Source organism: Carassius auratus, chromosome 4 (assembly GCF_003368295.1).
Source record: "Carassius auratus strain Wakin chromosome 4, ASM336829v1, whole genome shotgun sequence".
Classification (NCBI taxonomy): Eukaryota; Metazoa; Chordata; class Actinopteri; order Cypriniformes; family Cyprinidae; genus Carassius; species Carassius auratus.
In genome coordinates, this window is record NC_039246.1 from 4,149,618 (window position 1) to 4,166,196 (window position 16,579).

The 16,579-nt window shown below is 38.9% G+C and overlaps 1 protein-coding gene and 1 long non-coding RNA gene across 4 annotated transcripts in view; both read right to left on the reverse strand.

Moving 5' to 3' along the window:
- Positions 1–10,720: 10,720 nt before the first annotated feature.
- LOC113067466 (uncharacterized) lies at positions 10,721–13,408 on the reverse strand. Its single transcript, XR_003279350.1, has 6 exons — positions 13,079–13,408; positions 12,756–12,866; positions 12,586–12,677; positions 12,363–12,478; positions 12,006–12,122; positions 10,721–11,715 (listed from the first exon to the last, which is right to left on the reverse strand). It is a non-coding gene; the product is annotated as an uncharacterized LOC113067466 (long non-coding RNA).
- Positions 13,409–13,561: 153 nt separating this feature from the next.
- Positions 13,562–16,579, reverse strand: part of LOC113066149 (zinc finger protein 271-like) — a 63,056-nt gene continuing 60,038 nt past the window's right edge. Inside the window, exons 2-7 of one of the 3 annotated variants that reach the window (XR_003279135.1) lie at positions 15,457–15,868; positions 15,001–15,096; positions 14,649–14,817; positions 14,482–14,556; positions 13,741–14,043; positions 13,562–13,656 (exon numbers count right to left, since the gene is read on the reverse strand). The gene's annotated coding sequence lies outside the window, so the exon portion shown is untranslated. Of the gene's footprint in view, positions 13,657–13,740; positions 14,557–14,648; positions 14,818–14,973; positions 15,097–15,456; positions 15,869–16,579 lie in introns of all 3 variants that reach the window. The other 2 variants (XR_003279133.1, XR_003279134.1) reach the window with 2 other exon arrangements.

Below are 16,579 nucleotides of genomic sequence, written 5' to 3' on the forward strand. Positions count from 1 at the left end.
GTCTCAGAACCTTACTGACGTGTTTTACATGCTCTTGGAGGGAACTCGAGAAGATGAGGATATCGTCTAAATAAACAAAAACAAATTGGTTTAACATGTCTCTGAGAACATCATTGATGAGAGCTTGAAATACTGCGGGAGCATTAGTGAGGCCAAAGGGCATAACTAAATATTCATAGTGCCCAGTGGGCGTGTTGAAGGCAGTTTTCCACTCATCTCCTTGCCTAATGCGAACAAGATGGTAGGCATTGCGCAAGTCAAGCTTAGTGAAGATGGAGGCTTCTTGCAGCATTTCAAATGCAGTTGTCATTAGTGGCAAGGGATAGCGGTTTCGAATGGTTATCTTATTTAGGCCCCTGTAATCAATACATGGTCGAAGTCCGCCATCCTTTTTCCCAACAAAAAAGAATCCAGCTCCAGCAGGGGAAGTGGATGGTTGGATGATGCCTGCCACAAGAGCTTCATTAATGTATCTGTCCATAGCAGTTCGTTCAGGGGGAGACAAAGAGAATATACGACCTCTGGGGGGACAGGTACCCGGGAGTAGCTCAATAGCGCAGTCATAAGGCCGATGAGGTGGTAAGGAGGTGGCCTTCCTTTTACTGAAGACTGCTTTGAGGTGGTGGTATGGAGCAGGGACTTGAGACAGATCTATGGTTTCTTGGGACTCGAGAATAAGGTCAGGGGGATTCTGGGCCAAGCATTTAGTCTGACAGGTGGGACCCCAACCTAGAACAGTGCCAGTCGACCAGTCAACGTGTGGATTATGCTGGAGAAGCCATGGGTGACCGAGGATAACAGGGAACTCTGGAGACTGTATAAGGTGAAAGCACATTCTCTCCTCGTGCTGGTAAGTGGTGAGACCAAGGAGAGAGGTGAGGTGGGTTACTTTCCCGGGAGACAATGGTCTTCCATCCAAGGCTGTCACAGTTAGGGGTGCAGGAAGAGAATAAGTAGAGATCTGAAGACTCTTAGCAAGAGAAACATCCATGAAATTCCCGGCAGCGCCAGAATCAATCAATGCCTCTAGTTGGTGTTTTTGTCCTCTCCAAGTGAGTGTGATTGGAAGGAACAGCCCAGAGTTGGAAGGTGAAGTGGTGCGTGTAACTCCCGTCACAGTCCTTCCTTGCCTGTACGGGACTGGGCGTTTCCCGAAAGCTCGGGGCAGGTGGAGCGAAAATGACCATACAATCCACAATAAAGACAACAACGCTCTCTCATACGACGGTCTCGTTCCGAGGGGGAAAGTCTAGCCCTACCCAATTGCATGGGTTCCGAAGAATCTTGGGGCACTGGTGGCATTTGAGCAAGAGCTGGACTGGCAGACCATGAGGAAACAGATGGGCGGTTCCGGCTTCTCTCTCTCAGGCGATTATCCAGTCGGATTGCTTGATCCATGAGGGTTTCCAGATCAACAGCAGGTTCTCTGGTAGCCAGATCATCCTTGATTGCCTCTGACAGACCATTCAGGAAACACACCATGAGGGCCTCATTGTTCCAACCACTCCCTGCTGCAACGGTCCGAAACTGAATGGCATACTCAGCTGCACTGCCATTACCTTGACGGAGGGTGAGAAGTCTCTTTGAGGCTTGTCGGCCACTGAAGGGGTGATCGAAGACTCGCTTGAACTCCTTTTCGAATGCGGAATAACTTGTACAGAAGGGGGCTTGTGCCTTCCAGACCGCAGTTGCCCAAGAAAGAGCTTTGCCAGAAAGGAGGGTGATGACGTATGCAATCTTGGCTCGATCTGAGGGGAAGGACGATGGTTGTAGTTCAAACGTGAGAGAGCATTGAGTCAGGAACCCATCACATGCACTAGGGTCACCTGAGAAATGTTGTGGTGGAGGTAGGCGGGGTTCACTTAGAGGAGAGAGCACTCGAGAATCTGGAAGGGGTACAGAGGCAGCAGGAGAAGCAGTAACTGAGGTAGAGGGCAGCCGGTCAAAGATCTGACGGACCAAAGTCATGAGATCAGACAGCAACTGGGAGTGTCTAGCCATCAAAGTCTCCTGCTGAGCTAGTGCTGACTCATGGCGTTGGACTGTGGACTCATACTGAGCAGCTGTGGCAAGGAGTTCTTGAGGATTTGGCGCCTCTGGGTTCATAATGTGGCTTGGTTATTCTGTCAGGACCGGGGCCCGAACTTGGGTCTCTGATGCCAGAGTCTTAATTTCTACCGCTGAGCCACAGGAGGTAGTTGAACCCAATAGTCAGACGCCTTGTAAACTTAACTCAGAAGAGTTTATTCAACAAAAACAGCAAAAGGGAACAAAATATCCTTTGTATAGAGTTAGGTTACAAAACAGGAAAAACCTCAGACCAGAATGGGTCAAAAATAGTAAAATAGTCTCCAAAACAAAAACTCAGAGAAAAAACTGCAAAAACTATTAACAGGAAAACAATTCAAAAATACTTTCAAAGAATAGATCTTAGAACTAGAGCAGACTTACGGCAGCAACTTGCTTAGGAACAATAATAACCAAGCAAAGATACAAAGAAAGTGATCAGCTTAAATAGGCAGCCCAGAATGAGAAACATGTGAAAACAATTACACTGATTACAAAAGGCACAATGTTGACGTGAGTGCACATTGGGGACCTCTAGTGGCCAAAATAACACATTGCAAAACAAAGGTTCTGACAGAGTTATTGGGAAGCCATAAACAACCAGTCTATAACGTTCAGTGTGTTTAATGTCCATGTTTAGTAGTCTGATAACATGAGGGAAGAAACTCCTCCTGAGCCTCTCCGTCTTTGCCATCACACTGCAGAAGCGTCTGCCTGACTGTAGCAGATGACACAGTGGATTTCCAGGGTGGGTGGGGTCTTTAAGGATCTTAACAGTCCTAGATTTACATATTCTGGTGTGGATGTCTTGCAGAGAGGGGAGAGATGTTCTGGAGATGTGCTCAGCTACTCTTTGCAGGGCATTTGAAGGTATTGAAGCTGCTCACTCTCTCCACTGGGGTCCCGTTAATGATGATTGGGGTAGATCCGGTGCTGCCTCAAATAGAAAAGAGTTATTGTAAAATATTATTACAATTTACAATATGACTGTTTCTACTGCATTTCTGAACAAATAAATGAAGGCCTGGTGAGCATCAGACTTCAAAACCATTAAAAAATCTGTCCAACCCCAAACAGTCCTGTAGAACAGATATTTAAGGAACCTGAGGTTTTAACCTGCTTGATTTTTATCAGCATTGGAACACTTTGCTGCTGCTTTCACTCCAAGACTATGGATTATATTTTTACTGGAATGAAGTGTCATTAGTCACTAAACATTCAGTCCAATGACATCCTAAAATAATTCACTGTTGACAAGTTAACATTAACTAAAGTACAATGCACATTTATGTGAGACGTCTACAGAATGTAATGTCATTTACATTCCATCATTTGTCATTTAGGACAGTCTCTGACCATACCCCTGGAGCAATTTTAGGGACAAGCGCTGTTGCAAATGTCCACCTTTAAAGTATGAACATAATTTATCCACACAAAGACCCACATACACACACATTAGTCAAAAATCTTCAGAAAAAATAAATGACACATCTTGATGCATAGAAAGAACAAAAAAAAAGTTTACAGGAAAGTGATCCTTTGGGTTTGCAGAGAGAGGCAGTAACCAGGTCACTGAAATGTAACTTCTGGCCACCCAGACTTGAACTTTGTGTAACAGAAAGTTTAAACATAATGTTTTTGTTTGTTTGTGTTTCCTACAATGACAAAATTAATTCTACACCTGTTGCATGGTAGTGGACACTGCAGTTATCCTCATATATCCACTGTTATGATTATTAAATTAAAAAATGAATTTGGTAATTAAACCAAATGTTTCAATTGCATTATATTATTTGGATTAACGTTACACGTAAAAATAGATAACATTTTAAAAATATAACAGCAGGTTTTGAAACAATGACCAGCTTTGTTAAAGTCAAGCATTATCAGTTAGGAGAAGACTCATGTAAAGACTCATGTAAAGACTATTGTAACGAAGACTCATTCTTATGGAACACTGTACTAAATCTATTAATAGTTATTGATCGCTTAAATATCAGTGCAGTTATAATACATATGCCTGCATATTTTACGTAACATTAGTAACAATACCTGCTAATGGTCTTCAGTGTCCGTAATCTGCAGCGTAAATCCTATATGTATTGCAGAAATATTTAGCAGAAAAGGGTAACAGACACAATAAAGATGTAATTTATCTGTGCTGCTAATGCTGTCTTAACGTGCTCTCGGAATAATCGTAAATATGAGTTTTGAAGGTAAAAACTGCACATGAATGTCCTCCAATTTTCAAACTTGAATGCAATGAGCTTGTAATCATGATTTAACTATGTCAAGACTAAAACATCAACCGCCAAGATACTGCACTTTTTTTTTTTTTTACTTGTAATACGTTGTACAAGTCTAAACGTACCCCTTCAAACTCCTCTTTCTTGACGCTGAAAAGCCTTGGGAAGTTGACGTCGTCTTTTTTTCTTTTCTTTTTTTTTTTTTTTTTTGGTGTGGGGGGGTTCGCAGCGTGCATTAACCCTGTGACATTAAATAAACCAATCAAAAGGCTCTGGAGGTTTGTACAGCCCACTTGGAGCTGAAGTCCCACCCATTTGGAGCTGACCCGCCCATTTGGAGCTGGCTCCGACCTACGTTTATACCTATCTCGATAGGAAAGCTAATTAAATTGCTCGGACCGAGCGTTTTGATTGGACGTACATGTGGAAATACATCTGTAACTGTACCTGACAGTCCTTAGAACCGTTCGGCCTGATAATAAAAAAACTGGCTATATTTAAGGTGTCAATTGTTTGAATCTCAAAATGTAATAATCGAATATTCGGATCCAGCCCTAAATAGTGCATGACGATTAGTAACAACACCTAACCAAGAGTGCTGTTTTCCTAAATCTCCACATGATTCCAACTGTGACTTACATTTTAGAGATAAAATTGACTGATGAAAGTAGTTCCAAAGAAAGATCACAGAAGAGTAGTTGCTTATCTCTGAACAACACACAATCATGTTTTATCACTGATTTGACCTTTTTCCACCCTGTTTATCATTCTCTGATTTGCAGTGGGTTTTGGGTTTTTTTCTCTTGTGATTGGCTGACATCATTGACCCCTTTAATAAAACCTTACGAGGAAGTAATATGTGATAAATATGTGTTTTTCCCTCTCTCTCTAAATTTGTAACATTTTATCCCCTAGGAGACATAATAATGGTATATTGAGATCAGTCTATATATGTGTGTATATATATATATATTCGTATGTATATGTCATAAGATTATCTAAGTTTTTCAATGAATTGTATAATGGCCAGCTTTAATTCTGTTGGACACTGGCTGACCAGGATCAGGTTTGGACGCCCTGGTATAGGATCTAGCATACATGGATAACATAAATACATGTTTTGATTTTGATTGCTTTGAGCCATTAAACTGGGGTTAACTTTTATGTTTGTTTTTCCCACCCTAGACCTAATGGCACCGAAAGAGGAGAGGGAAGTATTGAATGAAAATGAAGAGAAAGATCAGAATGATAATCTTCATGATTTCACAATTGAAGAAAGATCTTCTTTCTTACAGTCTGAAATGACTTCCACACGAAAAGGAGCTCAAGAGACAGGAACTAAGGGTAACTTCACTTGCTTTCAGTGTGGAAAGACTTTTAGTCATAAAGGAAAATTTAACAGGCATTTCACAGTTCACTCTGGAAAGAAGCCTTTCAAATGTAATGAGTGCGGGAAAAGTTTCAGTGAAAAAGGAAACCTTAAAACGCACATGAGAATTCACGACAGAGAGAAACCCTTCATCTGCAAACAGTGTGGAAGACGTTTTAAAAAAAAGGAACCCTTGATTACCACATTCTAGTTCACACTGGAAAGAAGCCCTTCATCTGCCCTTTGTGTAGAACATTTTTCAAGCGTGAACGAAACCTTAAATCTCACATGAAAGTTCACACTGAAGAGAAGCTTTACACATGCCCTCAGTGTGAAAAGAGTTTCAAGCTAAAACAATACCTTGAAGCCCACGTGAGAAGAATTCACACTGGAGAGATGCTTCAGCTGTGAAGGTAACCTTCAGTACCACATGAAGATTTACTCCAGAGGGACCTGTTTGAATGTCATCAGTGTGGAATGAGTTTAACAGACAAGAAAACCCTAGGATTCATTCTGTGACATTGTAGAGAGAAGAATGTCATGTGCCATCACTGTGGAAAGACTTCCAGAAACAAAGCAAATCTTGAGTTTCACATAAGCTGGATAATTGCATACCATCTTCTGTAGAGCTGCTTTACAGCCGAATCGTGTAACATTGACAGTGGTACCTAACTCATTTCAGTCAAAACTAAACTGGTTCTAATTGAATAACTTGATTGCCGTTTACAGCTGAATTTATGTAATTTCAAACTGATGAACTTCACTGTTGTTTTGTTATTTTCCTTGATTATTTTCCTGTATCTCTTTAAGTGCTTTGACAGTCTGCATTATAAAGACCATTATTCAAATAAAGCTGACTTGACATTAAAGCTCCAGTATGCGATTTTTGACCACAAGAGGGCGCATTTCCAACAATAACAAAGGCGAAGCTTGATGACGCTATGAAGCAGGTGACGATGGGAGATGTTTTTTTAAATGCGTTTTCACCATAGCAATGTATCTAAATTGGATAAATGAATCATGATCACGGATGAGGTAAGTTATTCGTTTTTGTATTACCTGTATATCTGATGGTATTATTTTATGTCTTCATAATTAATGAACTGCAAGGAACGTGAAATGTTATACTATATTATCCCGTTACAACTTACAGCTATTTGTTAAATGATTTGTTGGGTTAATGTTGTGCATTGTTACGTGTTTATGGTTAATGCCGTTGTTGTTTAACGTGCTCAAACCAATCGTTCTATAATTAAATTTGAACGAACATTTGCAAGTAATGACTAAATATATTTTTAATAACACATATCCGATTGTATTTAATTGTACTGCCATAATCTCGGTCACCACACATGATAAAAATCCTTACCTTAGTACAAAGAGCAATATAACTTTGTTTATAAGTGCTATTATTGACAGTTGCATGTGTTGCAGGGAAACACAGATACATCCTCACTGGAATTATCAAATCCAGATGAGACCTGGACCATCTTTACTGTAACTATTACGTTACTTGTACAATAATAACAAAATAAATAATTGATTTGCTTACCTGTCTATCAATACACTCGTGAGAGCAGAGTCTAGGTCAAGTCTAAGATTTTCACGCAGCTCTCTCCATCTCGTAAATGCCTGGCCGATATTTATCCTGGTTTTATTCCTCCGTTTGTCACACAGTCTGCGTGTATCCGAATATGGAAGCTTATGTTTTACTGGCACTTCAATACTCGCCAAAGAGTAATCGTGATGCATAACAACGACAACCAAACCATACGCGTGGCTATAACATAACCACCACTTCCGCATTTGACCATGTGATATTCTGGTGTGGTGGAACATCACATGGTCTACACCGGAAACAAAGTATAGAGCGGACATTGCATCACTGACAGGCGACATTTCTTTTCCGGGACGACCAGTTATTTAAAATCGGAATTTCTCGTTTTTTTGTATTCGTCATCCTAAAAATTTGTCACACACAGTTGATGAGCTTGACAATTGCCATTCTGGATTTTGTCATTTTAACTTTCAACGTTTAAATATATCAGATGAATTTTAAGCTTCAAGTCTTTGCATTCAGATCCAGCTAATCAAGTCATTCAGGGTTATTTAAAAACTACAGGTACACTCTTAAACCTTTTTGTCGGCATGGTTTTATAAAGAACCTTTAACATATGAAAAACCTTTCTGTTTCACAAATGATTCGTTGTGGTGAATGAAGATACTTTGGATTATAAAAAGGCAAGAAAGAGATGGTTCTTTAAAAAAACCACTGACTGAATGGTTTTTGTGGAGCCAAAAATGGTACTTCTATGGCATCACTGTGCACCTATATTTTTAATAGTGTATGTGTGTTGGAGCATAGTTTGAGTCTTCCATCCCTGGTGTAGTGTATCAGGAGGAAAGCTCGTGATTGGATGGAAGTAAATCAGGGAATCATGCAAAATACAGCTACAATTACTACCAGAGTATTCTCAAAGTGTCACATTTTTGAATGTTTGTGATGCTCTGTAAAAACCCTGATAAAGACATTTTTGTGATTCACTGTTTTCTACATAAAATCATCCTACATAATGTAAAGAATCTTCTGTGAATATATAACCTTGACATTGTTAATATTGAGTTAGAAAATGCAGGATTTGCTTAATTATGGACGTATAAAATCACGTTTTTTGAGAAATTCCAATGTAAGTTTTGTAAATGGGATCTATGTATTTCGATACACATGTTCAAGAAGCATAATAAAAAACAATGAAATGAATGGAGAGACCACAAGAGTTTGAGTGTAGCAACAGCTACCAAGTCAATTCACTGAAATAGCCTGTATAACTTACTAGTAAAATAAAATGTCAGTAGAAATGTCTCTTCTACTTCAAACTCATCAGCAGACTGGGTGTTTTATGTCTTAAACCAAAAGTATTTTCTTCTCAACCCTCTTGAGCCAATCGGGTCATACAGTAGGTCCCTCCACTGTGATCATCAGGAGAAGAGCTCTACATTCATCTAGATCTCAGCATTGCTACTCACCCCTTCACCACCACCAGTGTCGGCTCCATGTAGGGGAAATCCCTTTTCATATCATGCATTTCTTTTAAAAGAATGATGTCTTGATGTGGTCCAATTGTCAATACATTTGTTTGATCAGTCTTTAAGCCTCTAGTGAGTAATTAAGCAATAAATAAGCATTTGGCATATTTTCACTTATATTTTTGTGAAAGAACACAAATAAACTACAAATAACATTAGCACAAGTTTTTTACTTTTCCATACATAAATTTAATTCAAAACAATATTAGGATGGAGTGATTGAGACAAAAGAAACAGCATATTTATATGTGGAATTTGTCTAACTTTACAAGTGTTTTTTTTTATTATTATTAAAATTTAGGTTAGCATATATATATAGTTTAATCAGTGCTCTCAAGTTTTATAAAAAATTTGGAGTGAGGTTACATTTGTTAGGGGAGGAGCCACTCAAATATTTGAAACTGGCCCCATGTTTTTGCTTGCAGTTTGTAACCAAGTTCGTTCGTGTGGAGAGGAAGGAGACCAAGGTCAGCATGCTGAGACTCATGAGAAACTTTATTGAAAAACACACAGAACCACGCCTCCCCCGCCACACAGTTCAATTTTAGATATTGTTCTTGACCAGCACAAACAAATTATAACAATTGGTAAATCTGATAAACAGACCATTTCATCCAAATAAAATAAATGATTTTAAGCTTCTAGAATTGAACAGTTTTTGTCTCTAATTAAAAGACAAATGTAGATTTATTGTGAAAGTCTTGATCTGGAGAGTAGCCTATATCACAGATTTTGGAAATATTTAAAGGGATAGTTCACCCAAAAATCATAATTATGTCATTAATAACTCAACCTCATGTCGTTCCAAACCAGTAAGACCTCCATTTATCTTCGGAACACAGTTTAAGATAAAAACATCATCAAAATAGTCCATGTGACATCAGAGGGTCAAAAATAGCAAAAACTATGACTTTATTCAGCATTGTCTTCTCTTCCGTGTCTGTTGTGAGAGAGTTCAAATCAAAGCAGTTTGTCATATTCGGTTCATGAATCAATCATTTGATGTAACCGGATCTTTTTGAACCAGTTCACCAAATCGAACTGAATCGTTTTAAATGGTTCGCGTCTCCAATAAGAATTAATCCACAAATGACTTGAGCTGTTACCTTTTTAAATTTGTCTGACACTCCCTCTGAGTTAAAACCTACCAATATCCCGAAGTAATTCATGTACTCAAACAGTACACTGACTGTAAATCAAACATTTGCAGGCTATAATTAAATAAACAATGTTAAATAAAACTTAAAAAAAAAAAAATTCAAAGACGCTCTTTGAAAGGTAATATATGTCCCGCTGACAATTTCGAAATCATGTCTACTCTAGCCTACCAACTAAAACTCTAACATTTGTGTTATTACCATCTGTATATGTGGCCATCAGCACTTATTTGCATCATAATTCATTGTAAATGCTGGATTTCTAGCAATCTCAGGATGTTCTGTAATTGGCAAACAAAGTTAAATCTTACTCAAATTATTCTTATTGTATTTTTCTAGTGCTCATATAAATCACTTATATGATGTCTAAGTTTCTGTCTAGTGTTTTATAATTGAAAAAAACTAAGCAGTGGTATGTTTACTGACTAAATAGTTTGTAGAAGCCTTCACTACTATTGGGAAATATATTTTCTTAAATTTGGGGGGTGGGGGGTCATAGTCTCAGAAAAATATTTGCAGGAGTCTCATTTTTCATGATATCTTATTCAGATTTGAAATAGAAACTCATGAGAACATGTGGCTTTCAACCCATTAATTTTCTAGATAGCTCCAGGACTCATTTCATGTATTTTTATATCAAAAAAATATATATTTAAGTGTGGTAAAAAAAAATTTCAAGGCACTTCAGTGTCTATAACTTTTAATATTTTTGAGCATTATCAAATCAAGTTAGGTAGAGCACTTTCAGCTGTGAGTCCCATAATGGGGTGCTGGCTAACAGGTAAAGCAATTTTGAGCGTGGAATGGTTGTTGGTGCCAGACGGGCCAGTCTGAGTATTTCACAATCTGCTCAGTTACTGGGATTTTCACGCACAACCATTTCTAGGGTTTACAAAGAATGGTGTGAAAAGGGAAAAATATCCAGTATACGGCAGTCCTTTGGGGGCGAAAATGCCTTGTTGATGCTAGAGGTCAGAGGAGAACTATAATAAGATTGTTTCATAAGGCCAAAGAACTTAAATTGAGTAAAAAGATATTACCTATTCAAATCTACATAGCAGGATGATTGGCACTGACTTGTTACCATAGCTACAGTTACAACTTTAATCCCTATTTTATGTACATGCTAAAGGACCTCGGCAAAGAGAGCAATAACCGTTCTACTCCATCCAAGTTCTGTGACTGATGTGTTTTTTTAACATTACATGGACAGGGTTTTAATTAAACTTACCCTCCTTAGCCAACTTGTTCTTGAGAACCATTACCAGGCTCTGCAACCACGTGCAGTGTTGTGCCATCTCAAAAACCAAAACTCTTGTTTCTTCATACAGTCACCTCGTTTACATCACTTGGTCGTGCACTTGTTTCTTGATTGAAATGTTTGCTAAGAATCAATAACAGTTATATGTATACATGAGACAATCTTGCATAATCACTACAAACATTTACTTTTTTATCAAATTGATACATAAGGAAACTGAAAATACAGCAATTAAACTAAATTAATATTACAACACTCAATATGTAACATGCATGCCTTAGTTCAGTATACTCTATAAAGCAGAACTGAAAATAAATTCCTGTGAAGCATCTAAAAACAGACATATCACTGCCATGAACCTCCCACGGCCATATTTGAGACACAGTACTCTCTCCAGTTAGGGAATGCTCCACCACAGCTATGTCAATGGTTGTTGCCGATTCTAGTACAAGATCATTGTATTTCTGTATCTCCTGAAGATATCTATCGCTAGCTTCCTTCGAAGGCGAATGCGAAACTTGCTGCTGTCTAGAAAGACATGAAGTACAGAGGCTTTTGACAGAACTCTTAAGCAAGAAAGAAATTATAGCACCAAATTTTTTTAAAACAAAGTTGCAGTTTGGAAAGATAGAGGTGAGGGAAGCTGGTTTCAATCGTCAAATCTCAATGATTGATACCACTAAATCCTACAGACTGGTCATTTAAAGAACAGAATTCAATGATTGAGCTGAACTGTGCTACTACATTATTTGCTAATTCCATGTTGGTGGAGTAGGATGCATACAGTAGCTTGAACCTATTATATTGTAGAGTTATACCATTCTGACGGTAGAGGGTTCGCTTCCGGTGCCTCACACTAAGGTACAGCTCCTCAATTGATTGCTGAATTCCTCTGTGTGTTGTGCCTTGACTGGCACGAGATGTACCAGGTGTCTCTGTTGAAAAAATAGTGAAAGCAAATTCACTGTTAAAACAACACAGAACTGTTTATCTGTTTGAATTTTATGTAAAACCTTTTAATCACACTTATTTAAACTTGGTATGTGCACTTCCTGCAAGGAACTGGAATATTCTAATAAACCTGACATAAAGGTTTTGCTGCTCTTTAATATCAAACAAAAAATGTAGATGGTAGAAAGGGACGTTTGTTGTTTCTTTTATCTGGTCATGCTTACCACCAGCTGCCCATTCCTTTACATCAGATAGCCACTGTGATACCAATTCATCTGTGCAATCTAGCTGTTTTTAGGTCAGCTATCCTTGCAGTCTCATCATGGAGTCTCTGACAAGTCTGATGAACAGTGTTATACAATAATCAGGATTACAACTTTGTATGATTAACAACAGGCCAAGTAAACACAACAAAAGGACACACAAAACAATTAATAACAGACTTACCTTCACATATCTTGTGGAAAGTGCCCAATGTAAAGAGAGATTTTTTTTCTCGTTCCACCCCATTGCATGCAATGTAAGCATGTCCACCCGTGCTGTTTAAAGCAAATAATGAGGTTATGATGATCAATCAAAAAAAAAATATATACAAGAATATTGCAAACTGGGATCACCTGCTTTGGACATGTATTTGGTCGTTAGGGCACAACGTGAAAGGTAACTTGCTCCACCTCCTCTTCGGCGGTTGTCCCTGCTCCTTCCTGGTTCCTGCCACTCCAATTAATCTTTATTAAAGGGTGAAAGAAATTAAATGTAATTTAATTTATATAGCCCAATATCACAAAACACAATCTGCATCAAAGGGCATTCCAATCCATGCAAGAAATGGTTATGCAAAAAGACAAGATAATGTCGTGTAGCTTGACTTCAATTACATATTATTAATGTGCTTGTAAATATTACAAATGTACATATGATGGCAAAATATTATACACACCTCACATTTAGTAGCATGGGTTCGAGCATGCATTACACTGAGAAAGGGTTTCATAGTGGTCAGCTCCTGAAGAGCAGGAAGGACACTAGCAACTTTCTCCAGGTATGGCCAGTATTTGTGTGCCAAGTCCATTGCGAAGAATTGTCCTTTTGAAGGTACAGAGAGTAGGCTAATATCTCTCCCCTGTACATATTAAGGGCTTTCAAAAGGAACCCATGGCGACACACAGCAACCTCCATCCCCTCTTCATCCAATTTTGAAGCCCTCCTTGGAGTTTCCCTCGCTGCTGTCCATTGGGAGTCCCCACATGTGCCTCTTCCCTGTGTCTATGACACACTAAACAAACATGACAAATCAAATTAAAGCAATGGTGTCATTTAATATATGGCATTTATTCTCTCAATTTGATTTTGGAATTGGTAGGCAGAAGTAATTGAAGTGGGGGTTACGGTTATTATTGTAACAACTATTTTGTCAACTTGCATCTTTCACTGCTTTCTGTGTGGTGTCGACAAATTTAGACACCACACTGTCTTCAGCCCCAAAGAACCCCTCAAAAACAGCCAGGATCATCAGAGCTAAGGAAGAAAGAAAAATAGAAAATCCATTCATAAAATATATGAAGTAAGAAAATAAATCAAAAAGACTGGAAGAAAGATCACCTTCTGTTTCGGCGAAAGCGATATAGCTTTCTATTTCCATCTGCTAAAAAATCCAACATTTCTGGTGTGCAGGCTGGGCAGGTGAAAGGAGCTCTACAGCAGAGCTGGTCTTCCTCAAATGATGCATATGAAAGCTCTAAAAAGCTTCGCTGCAGTGCATCGCCGTTGTATAAAGTGTATAAAGTGTGGAATTGTTGATGGTGGCTGGCCAATATCCACTTCTTAGGAGGTCTTTAAAGTCAGGGGTCAATTGCTGCTGGCATGTTTGACATTCATACAGTGGCTGATGCAAGTCAAAACGCCCTTGGATCAAAAAATTGATTAAAAATATAATACACATTTACCACATACTTAATTTTACAACACTTAGTTAATTCTGCACATTGTGAATGGGTGAGAGACATTGCACAAGTTCCTATAATCCCACATTATATCATATTTTATAATATATACATATTTTCTAATTCACTAAATTCCACACTGCTGTGTTGATTGGACATCATGCTGGAAAGATGGTAATATTTTTTTTTTCTTTGTGAAGGACAAAAATAAAAACATATCTGTCTTTGTTTCAGTTAATAATATCATGTGCTATTCCATATGTTTTAACACTTCTGCAATTGTAAGCAAAATGCCACAGCACACTAGTGACAAAAACATCAAATCTACAATAAAAATGTATATATATATATATATAATTTATTTTTATTTTTTTTTATCATTGATGGTAATTATAATCACTGGTTTGGCTGGTAACAGTGAAGTTTGTGCCTCCACAGGAGCAGTCTGACATCTTCACAGTTGGCCAAATGCAAGCTGTCAAAAAGGAAAACCAATCATTTAGAAAATCTGTGACTGTCTGCAGACACACATTGAACAGCAAAATTAAAGCTTTCGTAAGAACGTACCTTGCTCATGGGTGCAATATCCATCTTCCCCTTTGATGATGCATGTGGTTGGAGGAATGGCTTCATAAAACCACGAATCACACTTTCCCTGTTGTGGAGTGGCTGTTTTTTGTGATGCAATATATCCCAGTCCACCCAGAACCACTCCTCAGGAAGACACTCTCTGCACCTAGGGAGAAAAGAAAACAATATTATAATATAATACATTATTTCAGGTGAATAACTCATATAAAATAATGTACACTCTATTTCAGCTATTTCACTTTTACTAGGTTTGATTTTATTGTATAGGATTTTATAGTGCCCCAATGTTTAGCACTGTCACCTCACAGCAAGAAGGTCCTAGATTTACTTTTCTCATGAATGTGTTTTTCATCTGGGTATCCAAGTCTTCTCCCATCCCAAAAGACATGTATCTTCTCCCATCCCAAAAGACACCTCACCTACCCTGTGTGATTGAAGTTTGGTATTAATGAAAACCAACCTAATAACATCAGGCTTGTTGCAAAGGCCACACAGGGGATGACCAACAGCCTCTTTTGAATTAAGGCATTTTAGGTGGTATTGGTTTTGCCAGTGCTCTGAGGCTTTCTGCTGCCGAAAAGACCATGATGATGCAGAGCTACTTTGAGGCTGAGCAGCAGAAGGACATGACGCCAAAATATCAGAGCCTCAAAGTAGGAAATACAAAAATAAAGTGGTAAGGTATAATTTTCTGTAGATAAGAAACAATTAAAAGTCAACTGATCAGTACTAGAATGAACACATTTTTTAATACTGTACAAGCATAAATTCATCACTGAATTACCAAATTTCTCTTGAGGATTTAGTTTTGTTTAGGTTGCAGTAAAAGGAACCAGGCAGGGCAAAATCTCCACCTCGAGCCCCGTCAGCGTCTCCACCTCGAGCCCAAGCAGCGTCTCCACCTCGAGCGCAGGCAGGGCAACATCTCCACCTCGAGCCCAAGCAGCGTCTCCACCTCGAGCGCAGGCAGGGCAACATCTCCACCTCGAGCCCAAGCAGCGTCTCCACCTCGAGCGCAGGCAGGGCAACATCTCCACCTCGAGCCCAAGCAGCGTCTCCACCTCGAGCGCAGGCAGGGCAACATCTCCACCTCGAGCGCAGGCAGGGCAACATCTCCACCTCGAGCCCCGTCAGCGTCTCCACCTCGAGCCCAAGCAGCGTCTCCACCTCGAGCGCAGGCAGCGTGACCCAGCGCCCTGTTAAGAGTTAATAAATTAAGTCAAACGATCGTGGAGGGTCCTCACTGCAATATGTCTTTGTATTTGAAAAATCTGAAGCGCCATATGCAAAGAAATCATTCTTCAAAGTTCCCAGACATCACAAAAGAATACCACTTACTGAGTCAGCCTATAGACCCACAATCAGGCATTTATGCAGTGGCAAAAGCATTTAGGGGACATCCTGTTCCTTTTCATGTCAAGCATAGCATTCAAGGTCCAAAACAGCACATTGAGTATTATTTTTTCTGTAGACTCACACCGCAGCAGGAAGAGTTTTTGAAGCCATGGAACTGTCATTAGGTGTTAAAATACCTCCAAACAGCCGTATACTGTGGGTATACATGCATTTTGAAGCTTTACAGACCATCAATACATATATTCATGTGTAAAATGTGGCTGCAATCCAGCCATTGTTGTCATGGATCTGCATAAGAAAGGAGTGTTCAGCCTGCCAGGTGAGGAAAATGTTTTACAATTCATTTGAGGTGTTACAGATTTATTTATTTATTTATATCATAGTATATTTATCTATTTGATTCAACTGTCTTTCACAGTAAGTGAAATCCCTGATCCATCAGATTACAATGGTATAGTGGACATGGAAGAATTTTGGACTTCACTCTCTTCAGAAATCATTTCTTATTGACTTATGGAAACCTTCAGTAAGGCATAATTTACTTAACATGC